Source organism: Mya arenaria, chromosome 4, assembly GCF_026914265.1.
Source record: "Mya arenaria isolate MELC-2E11 chromosome 4, ASM2691426v1".
Classification (NCBI taxonomy): Eukaryota; Metazoa; Mollusca; class Bivalvia; order Myida; family Myidae; genus Mya; species Mya arenaria.
This window is the reverse complement of record NC_069125.1, coordinates 76,890,967-76,905,351: the sequence shown is the minus strand read 5'-3', so window position 1 is coordinate 76,905,351 and position 14,385 is coordinate 76,890,967. Positions and strand designations below refer to the sequence as shown.

Here is a 14,385-nt window from a genome sequence, read left to right as displayed (position 1 = left end):
CAAAAAAATCTAAATGGATTGGAATCAAACTACATTCTAATCTGAGAAATCAAAAAAAATATCACAATTGATGGGCATAATAAAATGACAAAATGAATCATGTAGCATAAGAATTGTATTGGGAACAATTATGCTGATAACTGTTTTAATATTCTCAGGTGAACAAAAATTAATAATCTGGAAAATGATGATTTCTATGACTGTCTTTACATATCAGTATAACAACACTGAGATGAAGCTCAGGTGTTCACACATCTAGCTTACTCATGGCATTCTGCAGCCATAAAAACATCTTCCTGTATGAAGTTCTAGAGTTCATTAAAGTCACCTCCCATAACAAATTTAGAGCACAACTAATCTAGCATTAAAGTCACCAGACACAAAGACACAGGTTCAACACAGAACACTTTTGTGAAGATGTAGCCAAGTTAGTGATTTAAACCCAGTTTTGCACCTGTGACCATGCCCATGAAAGAGACCTATCATTTTACATGATTACAGGCAATTGTCTCAAACAGCTTTGATCAGGCATGGTGGTCAAAGTTCAGAGGTGGACAAATGTAGCTGTAATGTCAGTCTTGATTATATACCACAAACTGGACATATGGGCCCATTTCTCCACCACATAAACTGCAGTGAAAATTTACTGCAGTATCACCGTCCTGTAATTATGCATTTATTTAGGCTTTGAGTCATTTACAAGTAAGATTAATAGTTAAGTAATATCATGATTCACTAAATCTAAAAGATTATCATAATTTCGGTATGTCTTCACCAACTACACGTAATGTTGTTTTCTGTATTGAAGTTGAACTCCATGAAACTAAACATGTAAACCTCTGACACCATCCTACCCACGATTAAAAGACCGCCCCACAATTATAATCATTATTACCTGTGATCACGCAAACTTAAGTAGTCGAGTCACAATGAGAGGTAATTACACAAAAATCAGACATAAATAAATGACTATTTGGTAAATTGCTTCTTTTCTTTGACTGACACTGATTTTATTGGCACAGGTCTCCTAAATACCATAACAGTGATATCAACTTACACATCATAATTTGAATATAATGATGTATTTTGTAAATAGTGAATTCAAGGGAAATAATTTCAAATTTATAAGTTGAAAGTACTAACTTAGTAAGGCAATTTAAAAATGCTAATTCAGTTATAAAAGTAAAATGATATGAGGACACTAACATTTGCCGACTAAATGACTCACAATAAATTACATTTGACTAGTTAATATCAAAAGATCAGCATTAGACCAAAAACTTATGACCAATAAAAGATGTCAGGTCCTGTCAGCGTAAGAAGAAACTGTTACCTTACAGTGTAATCAAATCACATCATCGGGACTACATAAATCTGCTCATGTGACATCAATGGGAGCCCAGGACGAGCCCGCAATCATCAAGCCGTATCAAAAGTTAAATACCCGCCAAACTAAAGGTTAGTTGACAGCCTCTGGAAAACCTTTTATAGGCAGCCTAATAAGATGTTAACCATGATTTGTCCCATGTTCTCTGGTTCCTTTCATTCAGCCATCAAATTTAGCAATAAGACATGCATGCCCAATGAACATTTGTTCTACAATCGATATGTATAATGACTTGAAAACGACAGTTTTATTTCTAACCATGCAAAGCATGAGCAATAAACACCAGTTGAGTCTATGAAACAACACGATTTTCACTGTCTTTCAGATCAAAGCAGATTTAAACAGGGCTTAATGGCTACAAATCCAAGGAGCAATTAGTTAATGACTCCTATCAATTACCAGAGTTATACTGAAGAAATACATACTTGGAGCCTGTCAACAGCAATCAGAAAACTATACATCAGAAGAAACAACTTCCCTAGGAATTAGAAGACAAAATGAACATGTCTTCACCTTTTCAATGGGACCTTGGAGATGTTGCAGTGACCCACATACTGCACAAAAACATGGCTTCTGAAGTGTACATTTAATAATAATGTTCCAGGACTAGTAAAGCAGTCTAAATCAATCATCATCGTGTTATGATGGCTTTGTCCCTATCATTCTATCTACAGACAGAAGCCATCACTTCTGAACACATGGACCAATCAGGCAGTTAATTTGCAAGTCTACATAACAAGATGAGTGACATCAAGCCTGAACAGCAGCCACATAAACTTTCCAAAATTATAACCATTCAATAATGCCTGAGTGCCTGAGTGAATATTATGATTCAATGTTCTGACAATAAATGCATCCATTACAGAGTTTAAACCAGACATCAAAGAGACAACACCTTCAAGATTAGACTGCCATGAACTGAGAGCAAGTTACATCAGTGATTTGATGGAGGAAATGGTTGTAGCCATTTTAGAACCTCAATTCACTGAGAGGAATAAAATGATGTAGAGGGAATGTCAGTGCCAAAAATAAAGACTTCCTAAAGGATACAAACAGGCTAAAGCTAATCTAAGAGAAATAACATTCATTAGACTCACAGCCATCAACACCTGAGTAAGACCAAAAATTGACATTGGTAGAGAACCTGTGAATACCAAGTAGTCTACATGAAGAGGTCAGCAGTATGTGTATCCAGACTTCTTGCCATACTTGGTAATTTTCACAGGAATGCTGAGCAGGCTGTTACACAAGTAATGAACATAATAAATCAAATGGCCTCACAATATCCAACCACTTTCCACAAGGGAAAATCAAATACTAAAAGCAGCAAAGCTACTTTGCTGGCAACAAAAAGTACTTTGTAGGAAAACACTAATGTAGCTAATATATTATTACATTAACCTGTTATATTACAAGTGGAGTAACTTCGCATCTGATACCACAATTTCACATTTCCTTTCTAAAATTTATTGCCCTCGTGTTACGATGATGTACTAGATTGTTTGGTGTTTATTCAATTGTAAAATATTTTTTTTTACATGCATCTGATAGTGACCAGTGTGGCGAGCAAAATCAATTTCCATCTAGAACTTTCCATAATTCATCAGATTTAAACCACAGAAAGTAAATTATCATTAAAATATTGATAATCAGAAGGATCAGCTCTGACCTTATTGCAGATCAGTGTTAGAATATTGATGTTTTCCACCTGAAGGTAGAGAGCTTTATAAAGTGTTAACAGTCTCCACACAATATTGGCCACCACACAATATTGGCCATAATAAATCGGCAGGTGAAAACAAGCCAAGATTTCTACTACAACAATGTTCTGTTTTGAGTAGTTAAATTTAATTCAAAACATTGTTAGAAGTATAGGAATGACATTATGATTTAATGTCAGTGATTCTTAGATGGAGCCCTCATTTAGACAACAGAAATATAGACAGTATATGGTTGGGAGCAGGAGAACAACAAGTAGATGCCAACAAATGCTAATCTGTTATCAGATGATCATAAAAAAATTACAGATATTTCAGCTATAAATCTTAAATGCAGAGTTCAAGTGAAACATTTAGCATGTTTCAAGTGCATGGATGGCATTTTTACTTCAGACACAAATTTTCTCGTGAATTCTAAATTGCATGTAAATGTGTCCACATTGCATTTTGATGTTTTTTCTATATATTTTGCAAAGGCGAAATTTTGTTGATGTAAAGGACATAACAATGAATCAGCAGGCATGGCTGTGGGAGATGATGACAGGCACTGTCTTTAGGAATGTCCTAACATGAGGCAGCAATGTCCCACAATCACAGTACACATCAATAAGACTGACCTGGTCAGCCGGAATGACCACTATTGATTGCAATATCAACAGAAATAATCTCTGTCCATGCTCAGCCTTGTTCTACGATGCCATAAAAGGCTTCAGGGAGAAAATAGCTATTAATTCTGCAATCTATTACTGAGCGCCTCTCTAAGAAACAAAACATGCAATCATGAAATAGGATTTTTATGACCTGAATGTCATCAAAAGAAACCACAGAAATAACAACTATAACTTATCATTTATTTTCACTGAGAACTGTTTATCAATCATAGCAGCATTACATGGGCATTGCTATATTGTACACGATCAGGCAAAACTTGAGAAGCAACAAGAATCCTCTTCGATCAGTCTGCTCTAGCCACTACAAGCCCAATTTGCTACAAAACAACCGCAGCCAATAGATAATAAGGAAAACCATGAAAAAAGTCATTAATAGCCAAGGAAATTATGATCAAGAGAAGTGATCAGTGCCACTATTATCTGTAACAAAGCCTTGAATATGATTCCCATCATTCAAGAGGCCACAGGGTGTCACCCTGGATACAAGTTGTTTGGTATTGTACAAAGGCTGGAAATTAGAGGAGAAACACTGGTCAACTTGGAGAATCACTATAATTGTGATGAACAACTCCACAGCTAACAAGCTATTTCTCCCTGCAACAATGTGTATTCTGAGTAAAGAAAGATAACAATGATTAGCTGCGTCAACTCGATCACAATTACCAACAATGTTATAAATGAGACTCCTAAGATTTCTACATAGACAGACATTATAATATAATAGGGAATGGGGAAATTGGCATCGTATGCATTGCTGAGAAAAATCTCAGGCTTTTTCCAGGAACAGGGAAGGCATGGTTTGGCTAGGAGAAGCTATTACCTCCTTAAATGTCTCGTACAGAGATCTGTCCAGCAATTATGCTCCAGAAGGGGTCCTAAACTGTTAAATCTGTGGCTTCCACTGTCTGTAAGTTTCATACTATAACTTCAATAATAGAAACTATATAATCACACTGTAGCTAGAATATCGGAAACTCTTTCTAACCATTCAACCACATAACATAAAAAGTATCTTTTTTTTGCAATTATCAGACTTATGATTGAGTTTCATGTTGATAACAAACAATGTTCTCAATGGAGCTGTGTTTTTTATCGGGTTTTAAGTTATTCTCCACACTTGTTTCTATAGTAACGTATTGCTGGTGGCAATGCAAATAATTGACACATAATAAGCAGACACTATTACGGCTACTAATGTTTTCTAAGAAGTACAATCGATGGCCTATTGCTTTATACAATCTAATTTGCGAGACAATTGCTTGTTCCCTTATTGAGCATTATTGCCAAAAGCTTCTTTACGATTGGTAAACTCTCAAAACTATCTTACAGAAAAATGTCAAATAAATCAGCAACATGACCAAATGGCAGCCTCACTGAAGAGCAAGGACAAAGCAGATCAATTAGAATGAAATCTAGGGTAAGATGCTGAGAAGAGCAAACAAACTCAGATGGAGTTCCTTTTCTTTTAAAAGTAAAGCAACTTGTTCTCAAATAAGCCTTTTGTTAACATATTTAATTTTCTCTGGCTTTCAAATGGAAATCGGATTACAGCCATGAAAGCAGTACTTACGGGCGAATTAAGTATTTTACGCTGTTAAAAAGACCATAGAGGCCCGATATCTGTTTTATGAATGGCTACCTGCCGAGAATCCGATTATTTTTATGCACATATGATAGACTCTGTCACTCTTGGCGGATTATGCTGAATGAAATTCCCTCATTTCCATACAGTTGTGAACATTCAGTGAGCAGTTGAATCAAATATATTCTAATGTAGACAGTTGTGTGATTGATTGAAGTTTGAACAGAACCTGCATAGAAAGCCCTTCCAAAAGATGATGAATAAGCTAAACTGAAGAGCTCCTGGGAGCCTGTGCACTGCAAGATATCAGCATATTTTACAAACAGCCTCATTAATAACATATAACCTGAATGTCTTAAAAAATGGACTGTAAGATAGGATGCATATAACATTTCTGAACAAGATGCTATTGTTGAAATGGAAGCAACTGATCAAGACTTGCTGCACACCCAACTTCTGTTTATTTGATAATTTAGAATACCTGAGTCATAATTTCAATGTATAAAATGTTGGTAATTTATGCAAGGGGTAGATTTATTAGATACACCTTGGTAGCTGTATCACCTTACACATTAGTTCTCCTGATACCATACAATAGACTGTGACATGCCATATTCTGTACATGACCCACCTGTGTGGTCCCTGCGGGTTGGGCCTGACCCATGGGATTAATTATCGTCACATCTTAAACACCTAGTATGAGTATATGTACAGTGCAGATAATATGATATCAAACTATTTTTGCTGAAGTCAACAGCTTGGGGAAAAGATGTCATTTGTTTGTAGTTATACCCAGAGATTTTATTTAAAATGCACACAAACAAGATTTAAAAATTTTAAGATTTAGAGGTGATAATTGTTTAGGATTGTTTAGTATAATATTCTGCCTGAAATAGACTGTGAAATAGAATCAGGGTTTTGGAAAACAACTTAAGAAGGCAGCTAGATTATACATCTGATACACTTAGTATGGCTTATGTTCGGAGACAAAACAAATTGAAGACTATCTATCTTTATCAAAACATGAAAAAATTCTAAAACAAGACTAAAAATACACAACTACCCCAGTGCATTCATATTGTCACCAAATAGTCATTTGTTTTACATGAATATGCCTCATTGTCCACAAATATTTAAATTCAGTTAACAAATAGTGCAAAAATTTGACTGAATTCAGATATTCTGGTTGCCTGATTTTCTACATGATTAAAAAAAAATCTTAAAGCCACAAATTTGTCAAAGGCAGATATTCATCCAGATTTGAGTTTCTCCTTTGATGGAAGGCAGTGGCCAGAACATAATGACAAATCCTCCGCTATAAAGTTACATAGCAAAGACCGCAAAACAAAGAAGAGAGACACATTGTGACTAACGACCCGTGTATTTCTTAAACATATTGTTCTAAATAAAATCATTACTAAGATAATAAAATTTTCAGGATTATGGTTAATTAAAAGCTTCCCATATTTAGCTTTAATTGCTGAAGTCACTATAATACTGTATTGACGTAATCTGGCTAAATTGTATCTTGAAAAAGTTAACTTTCATGATATAGTCTGTCAAATTTGAATGAACCAATGACCTGTGTTAAGTCTTTATAAAGTTTAATCACCATTGTAGCTTTTCTATAAATACCAAATGACATCACAAAAGAAACTAGAAGAGTCATTATCACTTTATTGTTAAAAAATGCCAGACAATCCACAATCTCAACACCATCTTAAATATTTGTTAAAACATGTTTCCAAAATATTTCTGATCCCAAAAGACAATAGCACAAAATTATCTTAAATTTTTTGAAATACTAAACACCTTCAACAAAGCCTAATATTAAATACCGGAAAACGCAGCAAGGACGGACATGTAAATATTTACAGAAAACTAAGACACAGCCAATGGCGAAAAAATGTAAAATTGCTGTGACATTGGGTGGATAAAGAGCTTTCTCTAATCTCCTCTGAGACACATACCTTTGTTTAAAGAAAAGATTATCAAATGAATTACAACTGGAGGAAGGGTGGATATTAGTCTGATAAAATTAAAATACAGGATTAAAATGTTAACAGTTCAAAAGGCGACTACAAATTTCAAGCGTTCGACTTGAAGCACCTAGATTAATGCATACCAGCATGGAATTACAATGACTAACCAGACAAAAACACTTTTCAACTTTTAATAGAAACTATTTTTAATCCATCTGTTATTTTTTTCTACATTTTATACTACATCAAACCTTATAACAGAGCATTTCCTTCAAAATAAAATGCAGACATAATAAAATGTTTCAGCCAGATGACAGCTGGTATTACAATGGCTAGTTTTATAACTTTATTTCAGCACACAAATTGACATAAAAGTGACAGTTTCTGAATAAATCAAGTTTTACTTATAATTAAAGCAGCAGGCCTTGTAATAAACCCTGTGAAGTGATTGTGCCTTTAAAGCTGTACAATAGCCGTTATATAACTACGACTGCTTTGTTAAATTAAACTAAAAGGGGCCTAAATTACTTCATTTTATACAGCAATGTAGCCAGCAAATGAAGCTATTTGAAGCTTGACCAAGTGAAGCAGCTGAAGCTGTTTGGGTTTTTTTCCCAGAAAGGTGAATGTTCAATGAACAATGTTAGTGGAGGCACATGTTACAAACTGACCAGAAACAATTATCCTTCTAAACATAAAATGTCATTTGGATGCTACAAAATTGTATTAAATGCCTGTGTCTAGTATGACATGAAATATTACTACAATGACATCTATAGGTAATGTGACTAGCCACAGAAACTGAGGAGGACCATTCACGATAACAAGACGAGAGCTTGTACATCATAGCCTGCATGAGCATGTAGACTGAAAGCTACTTGCCCGAGGCCATATCACACCTCATCATTCACATATCAAACATCCGACAACATCTTGCTCATTGTTAATTCAACAATAAAACACCTTAATTAGATAAATATTGTTTTATTTTAAATAATTTGGGACGTATTATCTCAGATCAAAATAGAACAGTGAGCTCTATGTGAGTCTTAGAAGTATACGCTTCTTTCCCATTTTCAGAGTTATGGAGCTTTCTTGTCAATGAAACTTTCTTTTTTTTTATTTATCCATTACACTGCTTTATTTGCAATAAAATAAAAGTAAACTTTATCTAAACAAGAGCTGTCACAGAGACAGCGCGCTCGACTATTCCGCCGCTTTTCTATGTAAGGATTGAAAAGTTTTGGCGAAACATGCATGGATCACTGTTAGATTAGATTTCAATATTTTGCCTGGAACCGCATTTATGCATGGAACCACATTTATGTTTATATCTCAGCACACCATGTATTGCATTAACGAGAATTTCTAAGTCTAATAATAAAGGGCCATTATTGCAAAATACAGTTATCTAACTTGGTTATTCAATTAGGTTGGGTGGTTGAATACCATTGTATAAAGTCTCAATGCAATACATCAAATAGTTGCTGAGATATTATCCTATGTGTGCTAACATGCAAGACCTTAACCAGAATTTCTAAGTCGCATAATAAAGGGGCAAAAATTATATATTATAAAAGATAGAGTTATCTTACTTGATTAAATAAGAAGGTTAAAAAGATGGGAGCCTGTGTGTAAAGTTTCAATGCAATAAATGATGTATTCGCTGAAGTATTGACTTAAAAGTGGTTACATGCAAATTTTAACCGGAATTTTGATGTCGAATAAAAAAGGGGCCATTATTTTAATTTAATGCAAACTGGAGTTATCTTACTTGGTTATTTAAGTAGATGGTTGAGTACCATTGTATGAAGTCTCAATGAAATCCATCAAGTAATTGCTGAGATATTAACCTATGTGTGCTTACATGCAAAACCTTAACCAGAATTTCAAAGACAAATAATAAAGGCCCATAATTTGCATTATATTAAAAAAAGTGGGAATACATATCTAATGTTTCAATGCAATACATGATATATTTGCTGAGATATTGACTTAAATGTGGTTACATGCAAAACCTTAACAAGAATTTCTAAGTCGAAATATAAAGGGCAATTATTTTGCATTAAATGCAAACTAGAGTTATATCACTTGGTCAATTAAGTAGGTTGGATGGTTGACTACCATTGTATAAAGTCTCAATGCAATACCTCAAGTAGTTGCTGAGATATTAACCTATGTGTGCTTACACGCAAATCCTTAACCAGAATTTCTAAGTCGAATAATAAAGGGCAATTATTTGCATTAAATGCAAACTAGAGTTATCTAACTTGGTTAATTTAGTAGGTTGGATGGTTGAGTACCATTGTATCAAGTATCAATGCAATACCTCAAGTAGTTGCTGAGATATTAACCTATGTGTGCTTACACGCAAAACTTTAACCAGAATTTCTAAGTCAAATAATAAAGGCCTATTATTTGCATTATATTAAAATAATTGTTATCTTACTTCATAAATTTAGTATGCATGATAGTTGGGAATACATATCCAAAGTTTCAATGCAATAACTGATGTATTTACTGAGATAAGGCCTAAAAAAAAAAATACATTTGGTTCGGGTTACCCGACCCTACCTCCGGAATAGGCGCCGACCCTACCGTTTTTATAGTCAGTTTGAAAAAAAAAAATGAAAAAAAAATCGTTTTTTTTTCGTTTTTTTTAATTGCTTTTCAATATGTAGTTTAAACCTTAAATGCTTATACAGAAGATAACTTTAACACCATTCTCCAATGATGAAAATGATATTCTTATATAAAGCCTAATAAAAAAAATAAAAATAAAAAAAAAGCCTACCTACCCTACCTATTTTTGAAAAGGATGTAACCCTAACCAAACAATTTTTTTTTTTAGGCCTAATGACTTAAAGGTGCTTACATGCAAAACCTTAACCAAGGTGTGACGCCAACGCCGATGCCACCGCCGACGCGGACGCCAGGGTGAGTAGTTTAGCTCTCCTTATTCTTCGAATAGTCGAGCTAAAAACTGACACTCAAAGATTAAAGTTTAAAGTCTGTGGTCACATTATCAAAATGAATTTAAATCTTTCCATCAAAACCACACTATGATAGTGACATGCTGTACCAATATAATGTGATTTGTTTCCTGTGCACACTTTAGCTTTTAAGTATTTTCATTTTAAGAGATCCAAAATGATTGTGTTCAAAGATTGCAACTAAAAACTTGGCAGAAATAAATTTTGTTTTTAAATTTTTGTTTATATTTTCAATTCACATACACCCCTATATCAATCTGTGATTCAATCAATGCTGGTGTACTGTATGTTACCGCGGTTACAGGAAGTCATGTTGCCGCATTCGGAGTAGCAATCATGCTGATGCTGCGAAAAGAGGCATTAAAGAAAGATTCATGTTTGCGGATTAGACTTTTTGTTATTACCAGATAATGGAACAGAAAAGGCAAGGAAAAGGTCACTAGGAACTCTTCTTTCATAGCACTAATGTACATGGTGGTTTTATTAATTTTCAATTAAAAAGAATAAAGGACTGGCTGATCTCTGGCTCTCCTAAGAATCGGACCATCACAGCTGCTGCATATATCCAGCTCAGGACATTTCTATTAAAAACAAAACATTGAACATAAGCAATGTTAATGATTCTTAAGGGCTGATAACATTGTAACATGCAAGTAGATTTTTTTAATTTATGATGATGTTTTAATATTTCAGACTTAACCGTTATTGCACAAGCCCCTCCCAATGTGTTATCATGGGCTTATCAGTTGCTGATAAATTCAGTGTCATCACTTCCCTACCGCTGTAACCCAAGCAGTTACTGAAGTACTTCATGGTTATCTCCATTATCAAAGTATTATCTCCCCTAATCGGAAGTATTAAATTCTTTCCCAGGCTTTGTAAATAAACAGATTTTTGTGTCACATGAAGATGAAGAAAGCTAGTTTATCAGTAAACATGCAGTTTCTTTTTCCAAGAATAGTATCTTGATTATTTCTAATAATTAGAACAGATAATAAAAGTAGAAGTTCAAGTCTAATGGGCTATAAATTCTCCAAGGAATAAACCTAGTAAAACAGAAGCTCAGTCTTTGCCAGACTTCCATGAAATACAGACCTTTCAATAAATTAAAAACAGAAATGTGCACACCCCAGATGCTCCTTGAAGTATATGTTGGGTTTTTATTACCCTACAGCTCACTGAAACTGATGCCCATCATAGATTCATGTCAAACCACTCGCTAGTATAACATCGGAATGAGATACATAGCCAGTTAAATATTATACTTCAAAATATTTCAACAGTTTTTGAGCAACAAATAAGCTTCAAAAAATCCTCAGGTCACTGACTTCCAAAATTAAAAAGACCAATGCCATTTTCATGTATTTTGTAAATTATTAGAGAATGGTCCTGAAAGCAACTTATACAATAGCATTGTGGTTTTCGGAAGGATTAAGTATATATCATACAAATATCAATTTGTGGATGTATTTGTTCATGGTTATGTTCAATATTTCATCCATTTTTGTGATTTCCTGCTGTGACTTTGACACATATTTCAATGTTTCATTCATACAAATAACATTGTTTGTTTAAGAAACTCATAGAGCTAATATTTGCCATTAAAATTGTTTTCTGCCTAATAGAACCAGTACAGCCTTTTACTTCAATTGTGATTACTTTTTGTTGCATTGATATAATTTCTAAATGTAATATATTATTAGTATATATTGGTTAAAAAATAGTTTTGAGTTTTCTAAAGCATAGACATGGGTACATCTTTCTTCTCAACTAATGGAGCAATTTAAGCCTCAATCGTGAAATGTAATAAAGATTTTCACAAAAAAGAACATCAATTTAATGTCAATTATTCGAGTCCTGACTTACTAAAAAAATCTGATGAGCCCTTATGCCCATATTCAAGACCACCTCCAATCTTGATAGTTTCCAATTTTTTCTTGTCAATAATTAATTACTATGGCACTAAACAATCCTCTAAAGGAAATGCCAATTGAATTATTAAAATGAAAAAGGAATGTGTTGAGACCCCATGACTAGCGACAGGAAAGCACAACAATGGCGGTGGATTCCAGGGAATTGCCAGGCTATGGAACATTTCTTTTTAACTTGTAACATAAAAGAACAAAAGCAACAGGTTTATAAGCACATTTGATTGCTGTGGAGTGTTGAAGACTCAGATAAGATAAGGGAATTAAGATAAAGCTAGGGATTAAGTATAATATATCTGCTGGTAGCTGTCAGCTAATTGCAATTAAGGCATCAGGATCTAACACTAAGCCAAAACAACAGATTAATTCCAACCTCCATAAATATTTTATTTATATGTAAGACACCAGAATGATGAAAAGAAGGACAGTAACATAGTCAGACTCAGATAAGAGTATATTTTTATGAAGCCAGATCTATACAGATGAAAATGAAGATCTTAACATTGTATTTTTGGTTCATTATTTTAAAAATAAAATATGATTTCATCCCAGTCTCAGTTAATGGCGCTCAAATTAGTGATCAAATTTGATCAATGAGCATTTTAAAGCTTAACATACCGGGGTATATATAGTATTATAGAAAAACCATAAGTTTGCTACTTGCAAGCAGGTCAGATTGAAACCAGATGAAATATCAACAACCCCATTGAAAACACTGAAATTAAAATGTGCAGACTGAAAAATTCAATTTTTAGTTTAATTACAAGCTGGAGACCTCCTTAACTTGTGAAGCGTCTTTTCAAATTCCTGCCCCTTTTCAATGGTTTATGGAATTGCCGACCAACAAAACATCACAGTTCATTCAAAAACTTGAGAAAAATCAAATAATCCCATATTTAAACTGCAATCTAAAATTTTATTTAGTTGTGCAATGGATTACACAGGTAGAATGTTTTACACTAAAGAATTTCAATTGCTTTTTTTTTCTTTTGCAGTCGAATAAAAGCGAAGGGGGAATGATTTTTGCACCAAGACCACTCCACGCACGGAACAATCATTATTAGCAAAATCATTTGAAATGAACTATTGTTGTGAAAATTAAACAAGGCGAGATATAATCTTTCTGCAATTGTTAACAAAACCTGTCAATTTTAAATATGTTTTATCATTATATCAAACTGACTTTGTCAAAGACTGTCCTTCAAACATAGGGGTTTCCACTCAAACACAAGACTATCAGATGGAAGTTTGCAGTTGTTGTTTCGTAGTTTTCTTACAACTGCTCACAATAATAGACCATCGGCCCTTTACATGCAGTTATTTGAAATCCAGTTTGAAAATTTGATAAAAAAAATGCAGGGTGACTTATGATACAAACTAATTCTTTAACATACATCTGATCAAACACCAGCTGAGGAGGGAAATGTGCAAATGTAAATAAATACCAAGTTAAATAAATATTTGCTGAAGTGAATTACATAATTGCAGAAGAGCTGAACTAACATTTCATTCAAACAGACTGTCACTTGAAATCCCATTAATTGATTGCAGTAATTTCTGATGTAAAGGCTTTTAGCACAGGTTTCACTTTTGTTATCACAGATTTTTCAAATTTATGAATGTACATAGAGGAACATCTGAACATTCCTCACATACCTTCCATTATATTAAGATAAAACGTAATATGAGAAATAAAAATATTCATTTAGCAAATGATTCATACATTGACGAAACTTTGCAATTGAATGAATGAACATGTTGTTAAATTACATTAAATTTTGTGCAGTGCGCCTTTATCAGAAAATCTCATTAAAACACCTTCAATTTTCCATGTTGAAAAATTGAAATCACACAAAACATATAAATTGATTCTATTAACTTGCTTGAACAGAAATGCTTGAATTCATAACACATCAGTTTTTCTTAAAAGTCGTAATTTATGAATGAATGTTTCTGCATGATTTATTGCTGTTTTAAAAAATGGTAAATTGCAGCTAAATGTATATTTTGCTAACAGAGTATTTTTACAGATCATTTGTAAACTTGTAGCTAAAGTTGTAAATAAAAATTATTTTTAAACATGATCTCTTTTTTTATTAATATATTACTATGTTTCCATCATAT

At 33.5% G+C, this 14,385-nt stretch overlaps 1 protein-coding gene across 2 annotated transcripts in view; it reads right to left on the bottom strand.

Moving 5' to 3' along the window:
* LOC128231834 (ephrin-B1-like) overlaps positions 1-14,385 on the bottom strand; it is an 89,242-nt gene that overhangs the window by 21,499 nt on the left and 53,358 nt on the right. The window lies entirely within an intron of this gene.